The sequence below is a fragment of the Xenopus laevis genome, chromosome 4L (assembly GCF_017654675.1).
Source record: "Xenopus laevis strain J_2021 chromosome 4L, Xenopus_laevis_v10.1, whole genome shotgun sequence".
Lineage (NCBI taxonomy): Eukaryota > Metazoa > Chordata > Amphibia > Anura > Pipidae > Xenopus > Xenopus laevis.
The window spans coordinates 135704220-135718228 of record NC_054377.1 but is presented as its reverse complement, the minus strand read 5'-3'; the positions used below and the strand labels follow the sequence as shown (position 1 = coordinate 135718228).

The following is a 14009-nucleotide window of genomic DNA, read 5'->3' as shown; positions in this document are numbered from 1 at the left end:
TAATGATATATCTCTAATTTGGGGAATTTTTCGGAACATTAGCAATAAAAATAGCAACCCAGATTATAATTTTCCACAATAAGCAATAAATCACTTGTTACTATTATGCTCATTCCATGCCCTCTGCACACGAAACGGCTGCTCCTATTGATTTGAATAGAAACAATGTTGACAATAAATATATGAACCAACATTATGAAACACCCTGTAACATTATGACACTTGCTGGTTTTACACACACACGGCAAGAATTGAGCAAATTGCACAATTCAGCAACATCGCACTGGTTACACTGTTGCACCACTTTACTGCGGGGCCATTAAATTCTGTGATTCGGCAAAAAAAAACAAAAAACGAGACTATAGTATATGTGTGACAATTTTGGTCAATAGAGCTGCCACTTTATACAAACGCACGGCTTTCCCAACTAAAAGGAGCAAAATATTTTAAGTAATGTAGAACCCCAACTAGTCCTTGCAGTGGTTCAAAGGTCATAGATAATTGTTTTTTTTTTTTTTAAACTGCTTAAATCCTCTACCAGCCTATTTGTGGCTAAATCACCCTAACATTATTCCCTTAGAAACAAAAGAGGCAATCTGTTAACCTCAAGCACCTGATCAATACAAATTCCCTAAAGACGTTCCTGTAAGAATTTTTTACAAAAATGAGTACCACTCAGAGGCACATTTGCCATAAAAAACACATAACAAAATGACTGGATATCAGTGAAGACTGGTCTTGTATACAGCATTAAGGAAGGAAGAAAATAAATAGTAATCTAACCACACCAAAAGAGAAACTAATTCTGATACCTGCAGGTGTAGGAGGATATACTAACAAGATCCATCAATCAGCCATTGAGGTGAAGACAACATTCCATTATGCAGCACATTAACATAAGAAAAAGCTAAGTGTAATTAGATATACTAGGGATATAAGAAAGGCGCAATTCGTGTGTGTGTGTGTGTGTGTGTGTATATATATATATATATATCTCAATATAAGACAACTTAAGGGCAAGGCAGCAATCAAGGGAGCTGCTATGGGGTACAGAACCCAACAAATATTTCACAGTGCTCAGTATTAAATGGATACTGTCATGGGAAAAAACATTTTTTTCAAAATGAATCAGTTAATAGTGCTGCTCCAGCAGAATTCTGCACTGAAATCCATTTCTCAAAAGAGCAACCAGATTTTTTTATATTCAATTTTGAAATCTGACATGGGGCTAGACATATTGTCATTTTCCCAGCTGCCCCAAGTCATGTGACTTGTGCTCTGATAAACTTCAATCACTCTTTACTGCTGTACTGCAAGTTGGAGTGATATCACCCCCTCCCTCCCCCCCCCAGCAGCCAAACAAAAGAACAATGGGAAGGTAACCAGATAGCAGCTCCCTAACACAAGATAACAGCTGCCTGGTAGATCTTAGAACAACACTCAATAGTAAAAACCCATGTCCCGCTGTGACACATTCAGTTACATTGAGAAGGAAAAACAGCAGCCTGCCAGAAAGCATTTCTCTCCAAAAGTGCAGGCACAAATCAAATGACTGGGGGCAGCTGGGAAATTGACAAAATGTCTAGCCCCATGTCAGATTTCAAAATTGAATATAAAAAAAAATCTGTTTGCTCTTTTAAGAAATGGATTTCAGTGCAGAATTCTGATGGAGTAGCACTATTAACTGAAAAAAGCATGTTTTCCGATGACAGGATCCCTTTAAGTAGGACGGGCTAAACATCCTACTTGCAAAGGGGCAGAGAAACATATGTAAGTGGAGAATAGCTGATGCCAAACAAGCATTAGACAAGCACTGAAAGGTGTAACCCAATTGCATAGACTAATCCTGTCCAGCCTTTTTATTCAGTGTGGACAAAATGGCATTTGAAGAACATAAACAAAATAATTAGTTAATACACGACAGTCATAGGCGCAAGGTTAGCAATTACAAAATGAATGAGGAAGTTATAAGGGGGAAAAAAACAAATAGGAAGAGATGGAGAGGAAGGTGAGCAGATGCCATCAATTGTATTAAGATGGTACCTAATCTGGAGAATGAAGAATAGCTGATCACAGGGGAATAGTTGAGGCACAGATAAATTGGAAAGGGGACACAGACTTGGCAAAACGTAAAGAAATATATATGTGATGTTGCATAAAGGAGAACTTATTCAATTAGCCACTAAAAGGTATCACCAGACTTTATATTTTCTGTAAAAGAGAACAGAAAGTGGAACAGTGACTGGGAGGGATTACACAGGTGGGCTGGGTTTAGTAATGGTAAAAAAAAAAAGAAAAGGAATAATGAAGTCGTCACTATTAATACAACAGATGAAAAGTCAAGACTAAACAACATCAGTGGATAATTGTCAAATTTATTTATAGTGACCATGTAATAAATCCATTAGACAGGGCTGTTTTTCTTCTAGGGACACAAATAAACAGAACTAGGCAGGTGAGCTCATAGAGGGCTGATGGATTAACAGGAAGTAAATAGGAAGTGATGGGGACACACAATATTGAGCAATGGCCATTTAGGGGTTGTGACAATTTAGAAAACGATGATATTCCTGTACACAGCTGGAGCACGTGTTACTGGATGGGATCATGTTAAAGTGAGTGATCAGGCAGGAGGTTCATAAGAACGAGAGATGTGGATGGGGCTGTTTAGTAGGAGCTGGAAATGTTGCAGAGAAAAGAATAGAAAAGGGGGACAGTTGTCAAACATGTGAACAAAAGTGGGAATAAAAAGGAGAATAGAAACAAGGCGCATGTTTATTATTTGAGCTGTTGCTGCTGGAATACAACTCCCGATATCCCCCCCTGAGGAGCAGTAGAAGGGTGGGGAGTTCCTGTCAAACAACTGAGCGAACATCCCGGATTTACACAGCTGGAGAGTCACGGGCAGGGGCTGCCATAGGAAACACATGTTTACCGCCTGGGCCTATAAGGGTTTTAAACGTCGGCCTCCCTTTGATATTCCAACCCATCACTAAATACAGACCGGGCCCATCAATTACTCTATAATAAAGGTATTGCCAGGGCCTCGCTATCAGGCCTCCACTTGAATAGCGCGCTGGGGTCAAAACAGTGATTAAACGAGGTACCCACTGCCCAAAACCCCCATTCCCTTCTCACCAGTTACGGGTGGGTCGTTGACGCGTCTGGATATCCCGGGCCGGTCTGGTAGTATACGCCGGGCCAGCTTCTCGTCTCCGCTTCCTACCCCTGCCAACCCTTCTCTTGCCAGCGGAAGTGACACCCTGTCATGGGGCGCCTGACGTCAACGCCTCCTCCTAATTGCCTATTGGCTAACGCGGAAAGGGGCGTGAAGAAAGAAGGGAGTGAAAAGGAAAACATCACGTGATTTGCTGTGTCACCACCTTGCCGCCATATTACCTGGGGACTGCAGATGTAGGGAGGGAGAAAATAAATACTTTGCAGCAGAACAATAGAGTAACACGAGAGAAACAAGTGCTTTATAACACATGCAATTATTTTTTATACTGGTAACAGTATCCATTTTCTTTGTACAGCAGTTTTATTCTCCTACATGGCCAAAAATCCTTGTTACCAAGTCATGTTTACTTCATAATGACTACTCCCAAATTTCAAAGGACAGTATTTTTTTATCAAGCTTGCATTTTGGGTTCTTGAGTCACAAATCAATTTGGCAGCAATGGGCAGTCAGAGAACATAAGCACACAAATGCCCCAGTCTGCTTGTCATCACTTGTATTGTTACTTGATTGAAATTGGTGTGGCTGGTGAACAGGGGGTAGGGTTGCCACCTTGTCAGTATTTTACCTGCCTGGCCGGTAAAAATGATGGTTAATCCCAATGTTATTAATAGGGAAAAAAGATAAATGTATAGGAAGGCCGGTATTTTTTTCCGGAAAAGGTGGCAACCCTAATGGGGTAGTGACAGAAATACCTCTGTCTGTGTGTCAGCTAGGGCACTTTCCAATAAATAAAACCAGTATTGGTGCCAGGCAGACGGGAATTTTGAATGTTTGGAAGCCTATGGGGAACTGGGGTTGCCACCTTTTCTGGAAAAAAAATACCGGCCTTCCTATATATATTTATCTTTTTTCCCTATTAACATTGGGATCAACCATCATTTTTACCGGCCAGGTGGCAACTCTATGGGCAACATCATTTTTCAGAGAAGATCACTGAAATATTTATGGTCCAATTTATGGTCATTTTGATTGCTGTTTTTTTCTGCCACATGATAGCAGTGATCAAAATGCCAAAGATCTTGTGCCATTAACCTTAAAATGATGTAGAAGTATTATAGGGATCTGGGCAAACAATTTTCTATAGGTTTCCACAATTTTGCAAGTCAAAAGAGGAACATTTCGTCACTGCTGGACTGGGAGGAAAATCCAGCCCTGGCAAAAATATCAAAGCAGCCCATGTATTCACACGCATGTAAAGCATGATATATATTTCCAACCCCAAGGTTAACTAGAACTAGTGTTTATCAATAGATATTATAAAGAGTCCATTACCATATAATCCCCAGCAATATTATACACCCTATATGCTGGAACTGGCCCTTGCAACAAATATCTCACCCTAGTTTTTATCACAACTATTCTATCAGATGGATAGTATACAGTATACTAACAGTATATTCTAAATTTTCCTTTGTGTGCCCCCAGCTAGACCATGCAGATTTGTGTGTCACAGGGCCAAAGTGTGGCATACTTGAAGAGACTAAGCTGCCACATGCAACAGCTCATTTACATTTCTAAAGTGATTGGTTCATTTACATATTAATTACAGACCTAATTTGCATTTTTAGGTGAGCAGTCCATTTATATTTTAAAGCAAGCAGCCCACCGGACATTTGCCCGAACACAGATTGGCAGTCCGGGCCTGCATTTCGTTCATAATTTTATTTGAAACGCTATAGCTGTGTAAGCAGAAATGTGTTTTCTTCTACTCAAAGAAAAAGCTTCATTTGCCCTTCCTTCCTTGCTGAAACCTGCACAATGTGGGAAATACAGTTGGCAGTCATATGAATATGAATTGTAGCTAACTGGGAATATTATACAACGGTCCTACTTTGGAATGTTTTGAAACATTGGTTATCATCATGGACTATGTGTAATTTATTATGGATTGTTTGATCACGGCATATTAAAAGAAGAGGCCTAAGAAAGAAATCCCATGTGGGTCTGTGGGACTTCTGTGTAACCAGAAAAAAGGAGCTGTTATGCTATTCCAATAACATCTGTGACAGCCTAAGTGACAGATGATGGACTAGTAGACAGATGCTGCGATCCTGCTTACAGCTTTTAAGGGACTCCCAGTGCTGGGAGATGATACATTGTTCTCTTTAAAGAAATAGTAGTCTCTACAGCCCATTCATACTGTTAAAGAGCTGTTGGCAGATTATCTTGTTGTTGTGGTCTTGATTATTTAACTATCACCTTTAAAAGCCTTCTTTGTTTTCCGCTTAAAGGGATTCTATCATGGGAAAACATGTTTGTTTTTTTTACAAAATGCATCATTGAAAGGGATGGCTCAGCTTTAAGTTATCTTTTAGTAAATAGAATGCCCAATTTTAAGCAACTTTTCAAACAATTAACTCTTTTATTTTTTTTATTTTTTGATTTTTTTTCCCTTACTCTTCTGTCTATTGCCAGCTTTGGGGGGTCACTGACCCCTTCTAAAAAATAAATGTTCTGCAAGGCTATACATTTATAATTATTGTTACTTTGTATTACTCATCTTATTCAAATAAATGCATGGTTACTAGGGTAATTTGGACCCTAACAACCAGAGTGCTGAAATTGAAAACTAGAGAGCTGCTGAATAAAAAGCTAAATGATACCAGCATTTGCCAGCAGGAGGATCAAAGCACTTATTTATTTAAAGGCGAAGACAAGTCCCTCAACAATAAGATCTATATCTATTAGCCATAATATAATGAGTAACTTACACCCACAGCTCTGCTCTGGGCTCATTAGTTTTGCTGCAATCTTCCCATCTCTGTTAATAAAATCAACTACCTGTATCAGAAATGGCCTGCTTCCATTTTATATTCAGTTTTGCGGATATTATGGTATTGCTGGTGAGGACAATGTCCTGGATAAGGGCACAGACAGGGGCGTAACTACAGAGGAAGCAGACCTGCAGTAGGGGCCAGGAGGTGTAGGGGCCCCATGAGGCCCTAATTCATGTAAAATTTGAAAAATAATTTGCTGTGGGGCCCAGTTATACCTAGTTACGCCCCTGAGGGCAGATTTATAAAAATGTGAGATTAGAGTTTACTACAGAAAAATTGATGAGTGCTATTCTAAGCCCTTTTGCAATTTACAGTAAGAAAGAGGGCTGGTCTAGTGTTTTTCTGGTTAGGAAAAACATTAGAAACCTCTGATAAGTTTTCTCACCAGAAGAACATCAGACTAGCCCTATTTATTTCTCCTGACAACGTCCTATACCTCTTCGTGGTTGGAAACTGACCAGCTGATGACTTTATATTAACAGTACACGTATCCCTTAACATTTTGGAATTGTAAAAAAATAAGGAATGTAAATACATTCTCAATAAATGTAAATAGTACTCTCATCAATTTTATATATATGTATTTTAAAGGTTTACTTTGCTGGAGTTATTACTATATCATGTAGCCACTTGTCACCATTTCGAATGGGCAATCTACGCTGGATATGACATAATGAACTAGGGTGAGGAAATGTCCATGGATACAGGGCCAGTCAATCTCATACACATATACAGTATAGATACAGCAGTTTACATAAAGCAGTTTAAATAAGTTTAAATAAAGCAGCCCAAGGGCAGAGTTTCATTCAGCCCTCGAGGGGCAACGGTGTCCAGTCAGTAGATCCATTTGGATTTACGTCTTAATAATTCTATTTCTTTGTTACCACCTCTTGGTAACTGGGGCTGAAAGTCTATTGCCATACAACAAAACGTAGCCAGTCCCTGCCCCATTTGTAGGAAATGTTTTGCCACCAGTTGTTTAGGCGGTTTTTCTTTTAGTGCCTGATCTGTGATTGGCGATCCTGTCTCTCAGTGGGGTGGTGGCTTTGCCCACATAGTACAGGCCACAGGGGCATGTGACAATATATACTACAAAGGTTGTAGTACATGTGAGTCTGTTTTGTATTTTGAATCAATTGCCTGTATGTGGGTGGGAAAAATCTTTACCAGTTAGCATAGATCTACATGGTGTACAGTCGGGACATCGGTAACAACCCAATTTTTGTTGTCCAGTAAGCTAAAGAAATCAGTCTTTACCAAAATGCCTCTCAACTTCCGATTCCTACCGTGTCCAAACATCAGGCACAGAGCCTGGTACAAAGACAAAGTTCCATCCATGGCAATAATAGGCCAGTTCTTCTGTACACAGCTCCTCAGGTCTTTAGTATATTGGGACCAATAGGAATCAAAGTCAGTGTGTCTGCACTCATCTCCAAATAATATGTTGAAGTGCATGGTCGGTTAAGTATGCATATGGTTTGTAAGGACCAACACTCTCTTGTATTGAATTTAAAACAAAAAACTCTTTATTTCACATACCACTTATGTCCAATGTTCCGATCCACATTAGGACCTTGTATGTATGTATGTATGTATGTATGTATGTATGTATATTTTTATTTGTATAGCGCTTCTTGATGGCAAAGCACTGTACAGCAAAACAATAAATTAGAAGTAACAAACAAGGGGTCATTGAAATAAAAAGTAACAATAATATAAAATAAAATGACTATACAGATTACGCACTCAGTGTCAAGGAGACAAAAGGCTGGAGGTCCCTACCCCATAGGACTTACAGTCTAAATGGGAGGGTAACAATTCGGAGGGGTATTAAAGTGCTGTAGGTTACAGTTTGTTACACTGTCAAATAAGTGCCAGTTCCCACTTCAAGTGTTATCCAGGTGCTCCCAGAGGTAGTCTCTGAGTTTTGTTTTAAAAACATTGAAGGAGGATTTTCTCCAGAGAGTTTTAGGAATGACATTCCAAATATAAGGAGCCGCAAGAGAGAAAGGTTTAATATGGGAAAAAGCAGTAGTAGTGGGGGGTACAACCAAGCTGTTGCTCTGAGAGGAGCGGAGGTTTTCGACCAGGAACATAGAAACAAGAGATGAGATGTAATTCGGTGCAGAGGAATGAAGGGCTTTGAAGGTTATGAGGAGGAGTTTATAAGATATTCTTTGTTTTATAGGAAGCCATGATAAGGACTTCAGCAGGGGAGGGGCCTGTACCCTTTTGGATAAGAGGAGGATAATTCTGGCAACAATGTTTAATACAGACTGTAGGGGGGGAGAGATGGGAGTTAGGGAGGCCAGTTAGTAGAAGGTTACAGTAATCTAGAGGGGATAGGCTGAGAGTATGCATGAGCGTCTTGGACGTATCAGGTGAAAGGAAGGGACGGATTTTGGCAATATTGCGCAAGAAAAAGTGACAGGTTTTGACAGTGGTGTTAATATGATCAGAGAAGGAGAGAGGGGAGTCAAAGATTACCCCCAGGCAGCGAGCTGAGGGTTAATGAGCATGCCATTAATAGAGATAATAAAAAGGAGAGTAGGCCCAGGCTTAGGTGGAAAGATGATTAGTTCAGTTTTTGTTAGGTTGAGTTTGAGGTGGCGCTGGTTCATCCAATTTGAGATAGCCAGGAGGCAGTTAAAGATTTGAGCCTCTGTTTCAGCTGTTAATGAAGGGGTGGATAAATATATTTGGATATCATCAGCATACAGATGATAATTAAAGCCAAATGATCAGATGAGATCTCCCAAAGACAGAGTGTACAGGGAGAACAACAGCGGGCCAAGCACAGAGCCTTGCGGCACCGCCACATTAAGTGGAACTGGAGATGAGGTTTTGTTATCATAGGAGACAGTGAATGATCAGTTAGAGAGGTAAGAAGAGAGCCAAGATGAAGCCTGGTTACAGATGCCAAGCGAATAGAGAATCTGCATCAGGAGAGAGTGATCAACTGTATCAAATGCAGATGATAGGTCAAGGAGGAGAAGGATAGAGAAGTTACCTTTGGCTTTGGCAACCTGAAGATCATTTGTAACTCTGCACAAAGCAGTCTCAGTAGAGTAACCAGGCCGGAAACCAGATTGCAGAGGATCCAACAGATCATGGGTGTGTAGAAAGTTAGTAATACGGGAGAACACATTAAGTTCTAAGAGTTTAGAGGTAAGTGGTAAAAGTGAGACAGGATGGTAATTTGACAGACAGGATGGTTCAATCGTGGCCTTTTTAAGAATAGGCTTTAAACATGCATGTTTGAAAGGAGAAGGGAAGGTTCCAGAAGCTATAGAAGAATTGAAGATGTGAGTAAGTGGTGGCGTAAGCTCTGCAACACAGTGTTTGAGCAGAGAAGAAGGCATAGGGTCAAGGGGGCAAGTTGTGAGTTTATCATTTATTTACATATATACCTTTAACCCTTAATATCTGCTATTTGTATTGTGACAGTCCGATTGTATATTTTGTCCATCAGCTACTTTACTCGACAAGATTCTCAATATTCTAGTACAGTGTATAACACAAACAAACAGCAGATTTTGTAAAGGAGTGTAACCCAAGGTGGTACATCACAATATTTCCGACTTACAGGTCCTGAGTCCCCTTTGCAAGGTGAAATGGTACTGGGAATTCTTCTCTGGCAGTGCCTCCACCTAATGGGATACAGGAATACACCTGCAGGTGGCCCCATTAGGAATAACATGCAACACACACTTTGCTTTTATAAAAAACAACAACTTTATATAAAGAAAGTGTAATTTAAAGGGTAAGTAAAACACATTTACATCATACAATATAACCCACTCCCCTGGGAACCTGTGACAGTCCATTTCCTGGCCCTGCATGCCAGGCAAAGTCCTGCACTACTCATTTGCAGATTAAAGTCTCAGTCCCTTATCCCAAATGAGTACATTAGGTCAAAAAGTAGCGCTAGTAGCCCAAATACCTCTGCCTCCGGATTTAGTATTGGCTCCCTCGTGGCAGGCATAAAAAAAGCCTGGGTCACTAATGGAATATTGCTGGATCCTCTCTTTTTTCCACCCTCCCCTGGCATCACTCACCCTAGGGCACATGGCAATCTCCTTTTATAGTGCACAGCAGCTTAACAATGCAAAAGTTAACATTTTGCTTATAGCTCAGCTTTTTACTCTACTGTGCATCTACTCTACAGATAGATAAATAGTGTTTTTACTGTTTTTTGAATCTAAATATGTTTATGCTAACATTTATTATACATTGGCAATCATAGCTACATTTGATTTGTATCATGGAAGGGCTGTGACAGTGATTCCCTTTAATGATTACATTAATACAGTATTTGAATGTGACTCTTGTAAAATAATCAGACTCTCTTTTATTTGGCATACACCAATTTGACAATGATCTCTCCATTAAACCAACCGATCAGAATCAATTTCTCCATTATACTAGTCGCCATTCTAGGTCACTATGGGATTACAGATTTCACAGCCAGTTTCTGTAGTGTAATTTTTCACCTTTTAAAGCAGCTCTGGGAGGGGGGGGGGGTCGCCAACCCTGTAAACTGTTATAAATTGTTACATTTAGTTGATACATTTCTTATCATTGTCCCTGCTGAGAAGATTCCCTGAGTTTCATTAAAGGCAGCTGTTAGAATTCATACAATAGTTGCTAATACTCCAGAGATGCTGCTGAGAAATGTATCAACTAAATGTTGCAAAATTGTAACAGTTCAGAGTCTGCGCCTGAATTACTGAGCTGCCAGACTCAAACACCAAAGACAGAGACATTAAACAGTAAAAATAAATAATGGAAAAAAAAAAAGGAAAGTAATTGAAAAAAGTCTTTATTTTTGGGAAACAACATGAAAACAACTGAACTGAAAAAAAAAAGTGTTTGGAAGGTGAACAATCTCTTTAATAGTCATTTTTTATGGCATCTTACAGCAGCCCCTCTGGCATTTTCCTGAACCCACAGATTGCCAGTTGCGGGCCTAAATCCGGGCCTGCCTATGCATGCAATCCCCACCCTGCACAGTGTGTACCTGCATCTAGCACTCTAGACTGTTTTGTTTGCTCATTTTTGTTTGTATTTGCATAATGGTCATTTATAGTTTTGACACAGGCCAGAATTTCACCAGTCTAGACAGTAAATCACCAAACATAACCTGGATATATTGAGCTTGACTAGTATATAGAATTTACCAGCAATGTGCATGCCGGTAAATTTTTTAATTTTCAGTCCTTACCTCACCACCCTGCACCACCCTGCACCACCCTGCACCACCCTGAACTATTAGAAATCTTCCTATATTTCCAATTCTAAGCATTCTGCAAACAAAAGACATAATGAATGTTGACAGATGTGTAAATATTCTTCGTCTATAACACGTTTCCAGTCATCGGAAATCCTGTTCCTGTGGTCATTGTTCCTGCTTTTTCACTTCTTAGCATTATCACTACACTGTAAAACTTTTGTGGATGCTTTTTGCTGTAAATATATTTCAGATAATAATTATGTTCTACAGTATAAGTACAGTACTTATGCACATACAAGTAAGGCTGCATACCCCAAAAACAGTTGTAAGACCAATCATGGTATATAGTTCGATGTATCTACTCTGCTATCTATGATAGTTTATAGAAACATTGGTCATCAGATGGGCCATCTACACAAAGACTGTTGTTAGGTTTTCAATTTCAATGTCATCATTTTGCATTATAGTTAAGTGAAAATAAGACACCTAGTTTCTTGTTCTTTAAAGAGAAATATCGGTTCTGTATAATGATCTTCCCATTTCCCTATTTGTCATCTGTTTGTCAGGCTAATAAATGGGTGGCCCATCATTAAGTTAACTTTAAAGGGATACTGTCATGGGAAAAAAAAATTTTCCAAAACAAATCAGTTAATAGTGCTGCTCCAGCAGAATTCTGCACTGAAATCCATTTCTCAAAAGAGCAAACAGATTTTTTTATATTCAGTTTTGAATCTGACATGGGGCTAGACATATTGTCAATTTCCCAGCTACCCCAAGTCATGTGACTTGTGCTCTGATAAACTTCAATCACTCTTTACTGCTGTACTGCAAGTTAGAGTGATATCACCCCCTCCCTTTTTCCCCCCAGCAGCCAAACAAAAGAACAATGGGAAGGTAACCAGATAGCAGCTCCCTAACACAAGATAACAGCTGCCTGGTAGATCAAAGAACAGCACTCAATAGTAAAAACCCATGTCTCACTGAGACACATTCAGTTACATTGAGAAGGAAAAATAGCAGCCTGCCAGAAAGCATGTCTCTCCTAAAAAGCAGGCACAAGTCACATGACTGGGGCAGCTGGGAAATTGACAAAATGTCTAGCCCCATGTCAGATTTCAAAATTGAATATAAAAAAAATCTGTTTACTCTTTTGAGAAATGGATTTCAGTGCAGAATTCTGCTGGAGCAGCACTATTAACTGATGCGTTTTGAAAAAAATATGTTTTCCGATGACAGGATCCCTTTAAGTTTATTATAGAATAGCCAATTCTAGCAACTTTTCAATTGGTCTTCGTTATTTACGTTTTATAATTTCTTTAAATTATTTGCTCTTTTTTTCTGATTCTTTCCAGCTTTCACATGGGGGTCACTGACTCCATCTAAAAACAAATGTTCTGCAGGGCTACAAATGTATTGTTATTGCTACTTTTTATTACCCATCTTTCATAGATCTCATATAATAAACAATGAAAACCAACTGCTAATTGTCTCAGAATGTCACTCTCTACATCATACTGAAAGTTAACTCAAAAGGTGAACAACCCCTTTAAATACCTCATTGTGATTCTCCCACACTAAGACTCTAAATAGCAGGCATAATAGAAAATAAAAGTGTATTCAGATTCACTATTCTGCACATATTAGTAGAACATAACTAATATTTTATTTATAACAACAGAGAGAGAGAATACATAAACAACACATGATCTGTTTATTGGGCTGTTGTTAAACTATTTACCTGCAGGGACGTACATACAGGGCTCTATGCACTATTACTGCCATTCTGGGCTTCCTTCCCAGAACTCCTGGTGGACCTTGTGGATGTAACACTTGTTTGGGAAAGACATGATATGCTCTGTGCTTTATTGTCTCTTATTTTTCATTTTCTCCATCTCTAACCCTATTTCTGACACGTATAATTTGACATGTGGGAAGATTCTTACAGATAACAATAGGTTTTGGATAAATGACAGGCCCTGCACAATTTGAACACAATGGATGATTGTTAAAAGATGACATGATTTCTTTCATTCTTTTCAAGTTTTAACACATAAATTAGGGTTGTAATGGGTTGAAACCTCATGTAGTGGGTTTGGATTCTGCCACATAAAAAAAGTATTGATTGGTTTCAGTGCATCCCCAGCCTATTCCTTTCAAAATTACTTTTTGAACTCAGCGCGCTTATGAAAAAAATCTTTATTGCCCAACAGCCTAGTCAAGACTCTGGTCATATGAGTTGCCACTCAATATAAACACTTGTTATAATAAGATATATAGAATAGCTATCTACACAGGGGTGTAATGAAACCTTCAAGGCCCTCTTGCACAAATCTTTAAAGAGCCCCCCTCACCACAAGTGGGACCCACCATTCTGCCCCCCCAGGTTCAGTCTTCCCCCAGTCCCTTTGGCAACCACAGGGTCTGCTCTATTGTTACAACACTGTATCTATTTGCTTCATAGATAATTAGCTCTAATTTCTGTGCAGCCATGCATGATGCAGCTAAGGTTGTCTCCGAGTAAATGAAAAGAGAGCCAATACCTGATTATGCAGCAAATGGGGTGATCCCAAATTGTGCTATAGAAACTTTACAAATAGTCAAATGTTTCATGGCCCTTCCTCAGGCCTGTCATCACTGAAAGAAAAGAGGTTCCTCCTAAATATTCAGAAGGGTTTTTTTACAATGAAAGCTGTGAAGATGTGGAATTCACTCCCTGAATCAGTGGTACAGGCTGATACATTAGATAGCTTTAAGAAGG

At 39.3% G+C, this 14009-nt stretch overlaps 1 protein-coding gene across 2 annotated transcripts in view; it reads right to left on the bottom strand.

The window, feature by feature from the left end:
- Positions 1-3303, bottom strand: part of rab7a.L (RAB7A, member RAS oncogene family L homeolog) — a 33459-nt gene extending 30156 nt beyond the window's left edge. Inside the window, 1 exon segment of one of the 2 annotated variants that reach the window (NM_001089883.2) lies at positions 3139-3303. The gene's annotated coding sequence lies outside the window, so the exon portion shown is untranslated. 2 annotated transcript variants of the gene reach the window in all.
- Between the last annotated feature and the right edge of the window lie 10706 nt (positions 3304-14009).